General features: G+C 44.9%; 1 protein-coding gene and 1 non-coding gene across 9 annotated transcripts in view; one reads left to right on the top strand and one right to left on the bottom strand.

The window, feature by feature from the left end:
- Positions 1–12,441, top strand: part of LOC120896613 (protein winged eye-like) — a 305,930-nt gene that overhangs the window by 111,307 nt on the left and 182,182 nt on the right. The gene's annotated exons all lie outside the window — the stretch shown is intronic.
- Trnap-cgg lies at positions 5,394–5,465 on the bottom strand. The gene has a single exon. It is a non-coding gene; the product is annotated as a tRNA-Pro (tRNA).

The raw sequence follows: 12,441 nt of genomic DNA, 5'->3' as shown, positions 1-12,441 counted from the left end.
TGGCGACCCATTTGGAAGGCATAAAAAACCGCAAAACGTTCAATTAAGTTGCCTGCGGTGGCAGGACGAATGAAACATTTACCAGCCCAACTACTGGCGCTGTGTGCCATCGGTAGTGTAGGGCGGGGGCTTTCTCCGGGCTGCAGAGAAGTGCGCGCGTGTCCCGGACAGTCGGTAGCGCACGGACCTGCTCCAACGGGTGCCAATTTGCTGCCGAATGGTTGAAATATTCATGCACATTTGATGCGAAATATTAAAAATTCAATTTGGAGCCAGTTCACATCGATTGGCAAAATTGAGGTGGGGAAATAATGAGAACACAGCTGCGGGTGGAGAGCGGAGCGCGAAATGCATTCGTTTATGTCGGTGCATTCGCTTCACGGTAGAGCGGCAATATATTCCAGCATCCGACCGCAAGCATCCAACCTGGGGACGGAAAATGGAACGGAAATTGACATTGACTGATCATTCGTGAAGCAACCGTCGCCGGTAAACAGCATGCGTGCGGAATACGTTTACGGAAAGATGCGTCGGTAAAAAAGATAATGAAAATAATAACATCAAACGTGTTGGCAGATATATCGGAGAAAGCACCACATACAAAAAAAATCTCATTCTCGTGTAGCCTGATAATGCGTTCAACTTGTGAACGCATTTTTAAAAGGTGTTCGATGTTTTACTTATTTCTTTTTGTCGTTATTGTGAGAGTGTGAAATAATTCAAATGCTTATACACTTTGCATGAAAGTTCTCGAGACACACAGGAGATGTACAAAACACAATTCCCATGACATGCGCGTCACTAGTAGATGCGAGGCTCCCCAATTTTCGCGTTTTTGATTGCAACGATTGAACGCATTTTAACCGCGTGTTTGCACCGAGGACTCGGTAGCCGTCCATCATCGCGTAGATGAAGTAAACTTCCGACAAAACGTCAATATATTCCTTATTGAAATCGTGCAGGAAATCTTCCCCCGCAGGATGATTGTTTCCTTTGCGTGTGTTGTCAAGTGGATTGATGGCACTGTGCGACGGTACGCGTCAGGAGGCACAGCATGACACATCCATTAACAGCTGCCGAAGCATACACGCATTGTTAACACTCCGCCCGATAAATTGTCACATCTTTGTTATATTTTCAGTGCCATGCTAGGCACAGAACCCCATTTTAAACTGATACATTTTTGTTGCTTTATCCCACATATGGGACACTTTCCTCGCATGAGATATTCACGTTAAGTCGTGCTGTCAATAAACAGCTTATCGAAATCATCTATATGGAACAAATTAACTCCAATGCTAGCAAATATCTACAAATTGGAAATGTGTTTGGCCTAATCATGATTGCTGATGATTTTAGGCTAGCAGGGAAAGGTTAAACACTCCTGCCCTTCGTACACGTCTAGCAGGCGCAAATGCACGACCCTAACAATTTGCTTTTGCAATTTAGAAGATTTTTTAACACCCTACCCTTTTCTAAATTGATGTGTGAATATTTTGTTTATCTATAAAGGCAACGGTGGTTCCACACAGTCAGCGTCGCTCAATCCATTACATTCAAGTCGTTTGGCTGCACCCCGGTGTAGGTGTTTTTATTCTTCTTCTATCTCATATTTCCCGGATGCTTTCCCAACGGCATGCAAATAAAGCAGCTTAGATGCTCGTTTCGAAGTACTTTGCTGAAATAATTTTCAAGCTGGTGCCTAGACTAGTGGGTGTCTTCTGTGCGCCACCGTCGAGACAGCGCTTTACGAGGAAAAGCAATCCCCCGGTTGTCGTTCCATTCCTGCTCCACAGTTTTGGGTTGATTTGATTAACAATTTGCCTGCCTCCTTCATTCTCCTCATCCCACGCCCATCGTCGTCGGGAAGTTTTGTTTATTTCTGTTCTACAATTGGCTGGTGAGCTGAAAGCTTTTTGCAACCAATTGCACCATTTGCCAGCCCTCTCGGCTCTAACACTAGAGCAGAACGCGTTTATTTGGCGCCTTCTCGACGACTGCAGGGAGCGAGCGTGCGGGAGAGCATTCGGCACTAATTGATTAGCATAATAAAACCATTTTCAGTAAATTGTTATTTTCACGGCAAATACGTACTACCTTTGGGCGGGCGCGCTTCGTCACTACGGAAGGACATATCGCCTCGCTTTTTTTCATTGCATCTTCCCCGATCATCGGGTCGCTAGGAATGTGTCTGTGTTGCGAAAAAACGGTCATGAAATCGCACCCAATCAGGGCGCGGAAACTGTTCCGCCACATATTGGCCATATTATCGGCCGCTTGATGCGTCCCCGGAACCGCGAACAATCTGCGTGTGAGCGTTTGTCACACGATGATTGTCCTGGCGCTTGCAGCCAACATCTTCTTTCCCCCAGTTCACCCTACACAAATGTGCAGCTTCACTCAGCCGGAACCCTGTGCCTATCCGGTTTCCGGAGTAGTTTGTGCTTCACCGCATTTACCAGACGCATTGCTGCTCGTCAATATGTTGCGCGATACATAAACCGCAATTCGAATAGAAGTCGCCCGTGTGTTTTCAATCCCTTTCCCGTTGCTGCACAGGACCGGAATTGGGTTGGAATTTTGATCGGTTTGCAATAGGATTTAGCGACTCGTGGCTTACGCAACGTGCGACCCGGAGCAATCAGTCGGCACATTCGCGGGCATCTTGTACGCACATTCATCTGCATTCGGCCCAGCCTTGCTAGCGGAAATGAATCCCAACGGAAGACGAAAGACGACATTTCCTCCCAGGATGCTTGGCAGACAGACGGGCCGGGTGGGGCCGGGTGTTCTTTGAACGGCACTCTCGTTTTGAGCGGCGGCCGAAGACCAATTTAAAGGCTTATTACGGGCGTTATCGAAGGGGTGGAACGGGTTCTATGTGCGCAGGGTTATGCTTTTATGCTTTTCGCATTTACTTTGATAGCGTGCAATCAAGGAGTGGGAGGAGAAGGACAGGAGGGCGTGCGTTCCCCGAGCATAGATTGAATATTTGATGAGCAGCGCCCGCGGGAGACAGGACGTCTTCAACTCAATTTCACCGTCGTTTGATGCCTCGCGGTCTTAGCCCCAGCTAATGCATCCAGGAGAGGAGTTGATTGAAAGATTCGATTGGTTGGGTGGGAGTTGCGATTGGATTTAGTACCAGAGCTCCGGTTTATTACTACTGCCGTTGGTATTTCTGAACACTCTCTTTTGCTATGCTGCGCACTTTCTTAACCCGTGTTCTGTTGGTTGGTTAGTTTGTGTTTGATCTTTAAGATAAAATCATGGCATAAAGCTAGTTTTGTTGCTAGAAGGCGATAGACCATCAACGAATTGTTCAATGGACAGAAAAAAACTTGCATAAACTCAATTTGATATTCGTTCACGCACTTAATATTACCTGGCATTCTCAACCATAGTTACAAGGCTTTAAAATTATCTTAAAGCTTTTCCAAACATGATTCCTTTAGTGCAAAATCTTTGCTTAACTTTGAAATGAAATAAAAATGAAATGTCACATAAAAGATTAAATATAGATGTGTTTTAAAATTTATTCAAATTGCTTATTCGTTTGAGAATAAACGTCCCATGCTTTTGTTACTCCCCTTTGGCGTCTTTTATCGATGTATTATTTTTTTTCTAGTCTAACCTTTTCTAGTTATAACATTTATTGCTCTGAGTTATTTTAATACGAATAACAAAATATAACAACTTTAGATTCCATTTCCGTTAGATTTTTATCTATGAAGTTACAAAAATTATTCTTTCAAGAAACCCTTCGCTTTGGAAGCTTAAAGAACTGCAGTGCGATTCGCCTTTGGCAAGACATTTTCCAAAAACATAGCCATTTCCTGCTATGCTGCTCGCAACACAAAGGTACTGTCCGTGCTGATGATTTTTGCTCTACGAGGATGGCATGCAGAAGTCGAAAATAAAATCATTCCTTACCTTCCGTCGCCGTGAGCATTTTCAAAGTGCTGGTAAAGCATACACCCATCCTCCTTCTTCCTCCCTCAAAAGCGGTGCAGTAAAACCGTTCAAGGTTGAAAACGCGCTCATGGAAGTTAAAAGTTGGTTCAATTTGAAGCTTTTCAATGCGAAACCATTACAAAAGCGCAAACATTTTCCAATTCCATTCCGTCTCGATATCCCTCCTTTTGCCGAAGATACTTTGCATAAATTTTTCGGACATTTACGAGTGCGCTATCGCTTGTGGGTTAGGGGGTAGAGGCTAGATAGGAATATGAACGGGGTGTGGACCACAGGACGAATATTGCGCGAACCCGTGTGCACCTCTTGAACGGGGAAACCTCTCCCCAGGGCGATTAGAGGCATACCGGGCGTGCCTGGCAAACGTAAATGCTGTTTGCATTCAAATTTGTCCATAAAACTTTATTTACGATACTAATTTATTGTTATTTTGTGAGTTGTTTTTATTCCGTTTCCTGTGCGATCCGTGAAGATGAAGATAAGGGGAACTTAGACACTTGAAGTGTTTGAAATTTTGGAAATTACCTTTGTTGGGTACTACTTTTTATAGCTGGCTAAGATTGAAGCCTTCTGCTCACAATATGTTTAGCGTGTAGGCAAGCCATTCGATTTGGATTGAAAAGAAATATGTCTTAAGAATCGATAGCGTTATCAATGAAGTAGCCCCGCAGGAGCACTCCTAAATCTTTGCAAACACATTATTTGCAGGATGAAGGGCCATGAACGAAGTTATAAAGCATAGAATGGATAAGTGTTATTCAAAGCTGAATAAGTGTTATTCAAAGCAGTAGAAAATGTAACGAATCTAAAAAAATACATAAATAGAAAACTCGTGTACGTAACTGAGTGTTTGATGCAAAACAACACACTTCGTGTGTGTAGCATAACGTAAAGCAGCAAAAACAAAAGACCAGCTGCAAGGATAAGAGAAGAATAGTAGGATTCAGCAGCCAAGGAACAACTCTTCCCATTGGTTCATTCGCGTTTTTATCATTTCTGCAACCATCGCAGAACGGGCTCCACTTAACAAACCACGCCTTCTGTAGATCGTGATGATTGTTGATCTTTCTTTTGCAAGAAGATGTTCAAGGTGTTTGGTGTTTTGGAGGACGTATGGAATTAGAATGCAAAGACACTCCCCTGTGCACGTGCAATTTGTGGCGAAACCTTCATTTGTTTTCACATGCTTTATTTAAGTTGTTTGGCCGTTGGCATGCAATATTTTTTTCGGGGTAAAGAAGCATTTACTTAATAATACGTGCCAATGTTATCGAATAAAAATTTTGATTAACCAATGCGAATAATAAATTGCTGTTTAAAATAGCGTATAAAGTGGTACAGCTTCGTCGATGCCTGAACAAATATGCGAAATTGAGCAATATCATCTGTGCCAAAAAAAGACATTTTCAGTCCATCTCGGGCTCGTCCGGGAATTGAACCCGGGACCTCTCGCACCCGAAGCGAAAATCATACCCCTAGACCAACGAGCCACGGTTGAGAGTCGGACTCTCGTTTCAAATCACATTACGAACCAACGCACATTAAACTCCGCGCCTTCCCCTACACCCTACCGCGGGTACAAGCGCGCTGTGAGTCCCCACACGAACGCCACGCTGACCATGCGAAGGCCTATTTTTGGCACCATCACCGAGGTGGTGCGGAGAAACGGTGGCGCCTCGTAATCTGTTACAACGCTATGATTGGCCACACTGGTTTGCGCATTGAACGAGCATAGTGAGAGCACTTTGAGGCGAGAAAAGAATCGGGAGAGCGTAACTCTCCCAATGGCGAGAAACTGTTGATAGTACGTTTTTGTCTTTCATTATTTTCTTTTCATAGCAAGGCCTTTAGCTGTGTGCGCGACATTGATAGATCGGCCCTGCGATGCGAGCACATGGTGATTAATCAAAATGCGTCGCGAAATGTCGATTCACTGCAAACCCATCACTGTCCGTGTTCTCAAAAGTTTGCTCGAACAAAGAAGACCTTCTTATCAAAGATTAACACTCATCGGTGGATCAACGGATATAAACGAATCTCATTTTTTACATTCATGGTCAGTGTTGTTACGATTATGTCGGTAGATGTCGAGCATCGTGCAGCTACACGGATCTAAACCGATCCAAAGTGCTGTGCATCGATGTTGCACCTCCTTACCTTTGATATGATGTTATCTCGGCCAAAACTAAGTTAGTTTATTCTGATGCGATACAGCGACAATAATTTGCTCTTCAAAAAATACAACAGCAAAAATAACCATCAATACGATATTATTAAACATTACGTAGTGCGATTCCTTTCTGTTGGTATACTGTTTTTTGAAAGTTGTATTCATTCAAGATGAATAGCTGTGCGCTTATTTTGTATTTGTTTTACAGTCTAATAAATGTAGGCAAATATTTGCTAACAAAAATAATAACCATCTGCCGGCGCGAACAATGGGTTCATAAGAGAGTGAATAAGAGAGGGAAATGAATGACCACTCAAAAACTGAAGTAAAAAATGTGATGCGATTTTGAGTGGAACACAAGGTTTGCCTTTTGCTTACCACGAAAAAATGTGCTCCGCTTTTTTGGGTGCCTTCTGTTGCTGTGCAAAAACAGCTCCGCCACCACCCTGTGTGTATGGGTCTCCCATTCCCTCTGTTTCCTTAAACCCTTCGAGCTGACATGCGCTTTTCATGTTGGGTTGGAGGTTCTTCAATGGAACCATAAATCAATGTCATTGCAAGTGCGCCATGGTTGCCGCGGTTTGCTGTGGAGCTTCCTTTTGAGCTGCCCTTCTGGTACCGTCGGGAACTGTACAAGAAACCTTTTTCCAGACCAGAGACGATCGATGAAGTTATCGAGTTCGCCGGTACCGCCGGTGCAGCCATTGTCCGATGGGAAGGACCTCCATCAAACGCATTGTGACATCGGCAACGAAACATTGACGAACGTTTCCCACAGGATACACTGCCAGGCAGCTAAAGTTGGTAGCTGTAATTAAACGCTTGGCCACACATAGACTGCCCTGTCCAGGAAGCGTTCCCCTCTGTCTTCAACGAATTCTTTTTCAATTGCACCCTTGGGAGGAAAATGGGCGTGGAAGGTCAGCCACAATCGAGTTATCGGGAAGCAAATCACAATCATTTGCCAAATTCTCACAACCGTTCGGAAGATGATGATGCCGTTACATCTCTGCTGGGGCACGCCGACGGCGGGGAGATAATTTCCATGGAGATAATGCTTGACACGGCGCTACGCCATGCGCGGGAGGGAGGGGAGGTTCGTTGACGCCACACCAGGGAATGTAGCAATTTTCGTATCAATCAAAACAACTCCTCATTCCGAACAGTGGTGGGGACTGGCCTTCTCGGACACCTACCCGGTGGTTCCGTAATGGTGGGAGTGTGAGTTCCTCCCTACTGCCCCCCGAATCACTTGCCGTAGGTGGAGGAGTTCGAGGAAAGCTAAAATTACCAGCCGCACCTTCGAATGCTGCTTCGCCCAGAAAGAGAGGACGATTATTACGATGTAGTTTCTCTGTCGGGATCGAAGATCATCACCGTAGAGCCTAGCGCTAACTCTGAGCGAACGATGGCAGCCAAACGGAGTGCGAGGACGCGAAGTGAAACTATTAGAAGCACGGACGGATGAAGAATATCACCAGAATCACGTTCGAAATGAGATTTTAGGGAAATTACCCCTGCAGTATGTTTACGATCGGAATAGGTATGGGCCGGAGGTAAACAGAGCACGGAAGAACTTTACCAATTCAGAACGAAACGAGACTATCCGCCCAGGAACGAGAAGAATAATCCGTACTCTTTCCCTTCCCGCTTCTTCATCTTCGTTCTAATCGTTGGAGCAACACATACACATACACATAAACATACACTCACCGGCTGAAGAAGAAACCGGTGTGACAGGTTAATGATAGGGATCCCGAAATTGCAACCCAAAGCGCCATTCACGTGTGTGATTCGGCGATCGAAAAATCGGTTCGAGCTGTACTCGAAAGCACGAGACGAGCCTGTGTAACCCTGCGGGCAGTAGCATACCGTCGTAACCGTGGAAAATTATCACTGCGCTGGTGAATCAACCGAGCGTGTCTGCGAGTTTAGAAACTATGCCCGCGAAAGAATTGATGCCCAAATCCCCGTGCGCGTTGATGATAGGGAGAGCACCCCATAATAGGCCAGCTCTCGGGAAATGAGATTCGATTTTGATGCGAACCGAACCAAACAAGATACACTGAGTACGTGTTTGGAGGATTGGTCAAAGGGGGAGAGTAAGGAGGTTGGAGAATGTAGGAATTTCGTGAACGAAGCAACGTTTTTTCTCATATTTTTTTAAACCTTTAGATGAATCGATTTTAGTCCAATAATTAGGTAAGGTTCGCTCGAAATACGGTAGCGTGATAAGTCAGTATCTTGATTATAGAGAGCAAAAGAAATGTCAGAACCCTTCGATATTCGGACTTTTTTTTATACGTCTGTTTCATTTTGATTTTAGGACGCTCCGTTGCTTGATTTGAACAACCTCTCAACCGAAGTATCGACGAACCAAATCCCCACTGGTTGACCGGCGCAGATCAGATCCCCCTCGTTTTCTTGGTGAAAGATTTATGTTTTACTTGACCCCACCATGTCCTCTGGGATATGTTTCACTTTCTTTGCACACACCCTGAGTCAATTCAAAATGGCGACCAAGGCCTGCGTGGAATCGGTTTCAGATGCGGGGCCAATGTATAAATCAAAATAATTTATTCAAAATCGTCCCAAAACCATGACCTGATCACTCGCCAGCTTGCCAGAATCTAGGAATGAATAATGATTTATCGCAGCTAATTACAGAAATCGTATCGCGAGGTTCAATTCGATTAGGTCTGCCAGCAGTTGACTTATTGATGGTGTGGGAAGCATAAAACAAACAAAATACTGTTGGGGGGACGGCTTGTGTTTTGCTTCATACAAGAATGGAGGGGATAATACGTTGCTATCGTCCGTCCGATTCACTTTTCCAAGAAAACTCCTTATGTATGAAGTAATTTTTAATTTGTAGATTCATATACTGCAATACTGTACCTGTTACTGTAAAGTTAAAATAGTTCAGAGATTTCAATGGCGGTAGTTGGTCATTGGGTCTTACTTCATTCTGTACCAAAAACGTCCTGAAGCATACACAAAAACCGCCAGTGTATCCCGTGTCTGGTCCGTGGAATAGGCGATTCACGATCGTCGGCTTATCTTACAAACGGTGGTCTCCATCGCTCGCGGAACAACCCACACATACGACCCGACATTTCGTCCCGACCTAGCGGCGCTGTGGGTGGGCAGCACAACTGCAACCAAGTCGCCAAGCCGTTGGTATCCATTTCGAAGTTCGACAGTGCGTCCCCGATGCATTTGCGAACTCCGACCGTTCCGGTACACGATTTGCGGAGGGCTTTTGAGCTTGTAGATTTACGATATGTCATTTGCATAATTTACACTTCCACCGACACACACACACCCACTTCCACACAGTTCGGCAGCAACATCCTTTTCCGCTGGAACTGTTGTTTACCTTGGTAAGCAGGAGGGTGCACCACGTACAATCGATGCAGCCGAAAGTAAACGCTTGGGCGAAATGGAGTGTTTACGATTGTGCAATCCCAGCACAGAGCGTCGTACGCGTGCATCGTACATTTGTGCGATGATGAAAATTTATTTAAAAGGATTTATGATACATACACGCGACATCTTATCTCGTTATACAAAGCCAAGGTTGTTATGTTTTAAGAACTTTGCAACTGCCGAGGTTACATTTTATGTTGCGGCACTGATCGTTCTTTGATCGGTGTGCGGTCTCTTGTTCAGTGTGCTAAACGCGACCATTAAAGTTGGTTGAGTGGACAAAACGAAAGCGAATTATTTGACTATTTCAGTCATTTCAGCAGTTTCAACTCGGTCCTTGAGCAACTGCGATTAACTGGTTTTGGTTTGTTTCGTTATCTCCCAGAAGTTAACAAACGCTACTCCACCTTCACCTTTATCATCATCATCATCATCAAAATCATCATCAAAATCATCATTATTGTCGGAATTGCCGTGGGACCAATGTGAGTAGTGAGCACGGGATGGGGGTGAGTGGACCGGGCAACTGATGAGCGCGAAAATGTGGGCGCGCGCGCGCGCTCCTTAGATTGGCATGGACTGGGCCGAAAAAAAAACAGATCCACTTCCGTTCCATTACGATCAGGCTTGCAGCAGTGCAGCCGTTCCCTTTATCTCTTTCTCTTCTCCCTTCAGCAATCACCATCCAATTTTCCAGTTCTGTGTGTTCCCATTTCCAACACCCTCGTAATGTGGACTCGATCACTCTCAACCCCGTTCTGGGTAATAGGAAGATTGTTCGCGGTAAAATGAGGCTCAAGTCACGAGTCTCTCTGGCAGCCGGGCAACGGTGTGGAGGGAACGAAATAAATGAAAGTTGTGGAAGGGCAGACGAGGGCAGGCGGGCGGGGTGAGGTCCGGCCAGCGGGGTGGTGAGAGCATGCGAGAGAAGTGAAATAGCAGCCTTCTTCGCTGGCCCGATGTTGTGAACAGTGAACGAGCGAAAGAAAAGAAAAAAAAAAGTACAGGTAAAGATCACTTCAGTCTGAGCAAAATAAACGGCTCAGATTTCCGCTGCGGGCAGCAGCAGCAGCAGCAGCGGCAGCATCGCTGCTCAAGCATACCCAGTTCGATGTTGCGCGATACTCCACGTGGAGTTGGGTCTCGGTTGTGTGCGAGATTCCCCTGGCAACAATCGGTGCGAAACCGGTTTCCGAAAACCCGGTGTGTGTGCATGTGTTTCGCTCCACGGGTCCCCATTGGGTTGCGTTTGTGCTGAGCTTGTGAATCGCGCGCTCTCTCGGTGTGTTTGATTGCGTCTATTCTGCTTCGCACGTATTGCGTTGTGGTGATGGTTTCTGTACACCTTTGTACCTTCGCTAGACGTGTACGCGTTCGTTTCCACCCGCTCTCCCGTCAAAGGGCCGAGAGAGTCGCCAAGACGCCGCGGAACTTGGCACCGCTCCGTTGCGCACATGAATGAAGATAGGAAGAAACTCTGCCCACAGCTCAGATCGCGATGCGATCGGTTTTCCATTCACCTGTACAGTGAGTGTCACAGTGAACGTTACAGTTCAGCTGTACTTAAGGGTAAGGAGTACTATTAATTTTACTGTGCCCTCCCTACGCTCAATGTAGCACTGTAAACTCACTGTACCTCCACAACGCTCAAATGAACTTCACTCAGCTCAATGTAGTTTTGCGCAACTTAATACTTACCCAATATGCGTCCTATCGATAGTAACAAATGAACTGCATGACAACATGACATCAGATCATAGAGCAAGAATTCACAGAGGGGGCTCAGAGCTCTCCTTGGTTGAAAATAAATCCCTGAGAGCCCGCGATCCGTTCACAATACTAATATTAGGACATTTTACGGTACTGGCTGATTTCTATCTTAGCCTGCCAGTACATGTAAGGCTCAAATCCAACACCTTTAAAACTATGTGTAAAGATGGCTGAAAAATTGAGCTCAATGTAAACATAAATTACGTGCCTGATACCTGTTAAAATTTTATCGATTGAACGGATTGTTCCTTCGATAGAATGCATGATTCAAATAATGAAAACAAAACAAATGTGATCTCTTACATGATGATATCGTGATAGGTCCTGCTATAAATTAAAATTTACAAAATAGTAAAGTATCTTACACAATTGGTAAAGGAAAATGTTCGACAATGCCCTAAGAGCACCAATCTGTGCCGTACTGTACCTTACCCTTTTAATATCCAGTTGTCTTTTTCATTGAAACACGGAGATGATTCCGCGTTTCTGTTTTCTCTTGAACTTTTTTCCTCGGTTTGCAATACTACAGGCCTTTGCCTTCTTGCTCAAAGTACAAAAAAAAACTCCCTTCCTGTTTTCATTCCTCCTGCCCACGTCTACCACCATCTTGCCTTGGTCGATATCATTTTATTCTTATCACAATCCGCGCTCATGGTTCACCATTGAAAAAAGTTTCATTCTTCTTGCTGCGTGACGCGCTTTGGCTTGTTTTGTTTCTTTCGAAATTCTCTGACTTTAAATCGTTCATCACTCTTCTCGGATAAAGTTTTTCTTCTCGTCGGAGACTACCCGCCTGCCTGCTGGAATCTGTCCATACCTCAATCAGGGTTTCAATTTTGTCCAGTTACGTCACTGTTGGCTGGTTTTCATCCTGGTTTGCACATACGTCACTTACCAAAACCGTACCGTGTTGGCAGACGACAAAATTGTGAGAGCAAAAAATAACTATCACACCGCAAAAGAAGGATAATGTAAAAGTTTCAAGCAGTGTGTCTAACAAAACGGGCATTTCCTCCTAGGTGCACGGGCAGAAGTAGTAGCGAATGCGGCCCTGTTCGTGAACGATTATGTGATGATAGTGCAGTCGACGTTCATCA

The sequence above is a fragment of the Anopheles arabiensis genome, chromosome 2 (genome assembly GCF_016920715.1).
Source record: "Anopheles arabiensis isolate DONGOLA chromosome 2, AaraD3, whole genome shotgun sequence".
NCBI lineage: Eukaryota > Metazoa > Arthropoda > Insecta > Diptera > Culicidae > Anopheles > Anopheles arabiensis.
The sequence above is the reverse complement of the archived record's forward strand: the minus strand, read 5'-3'. Positions and strand labels throughout refer to the sequence as shown.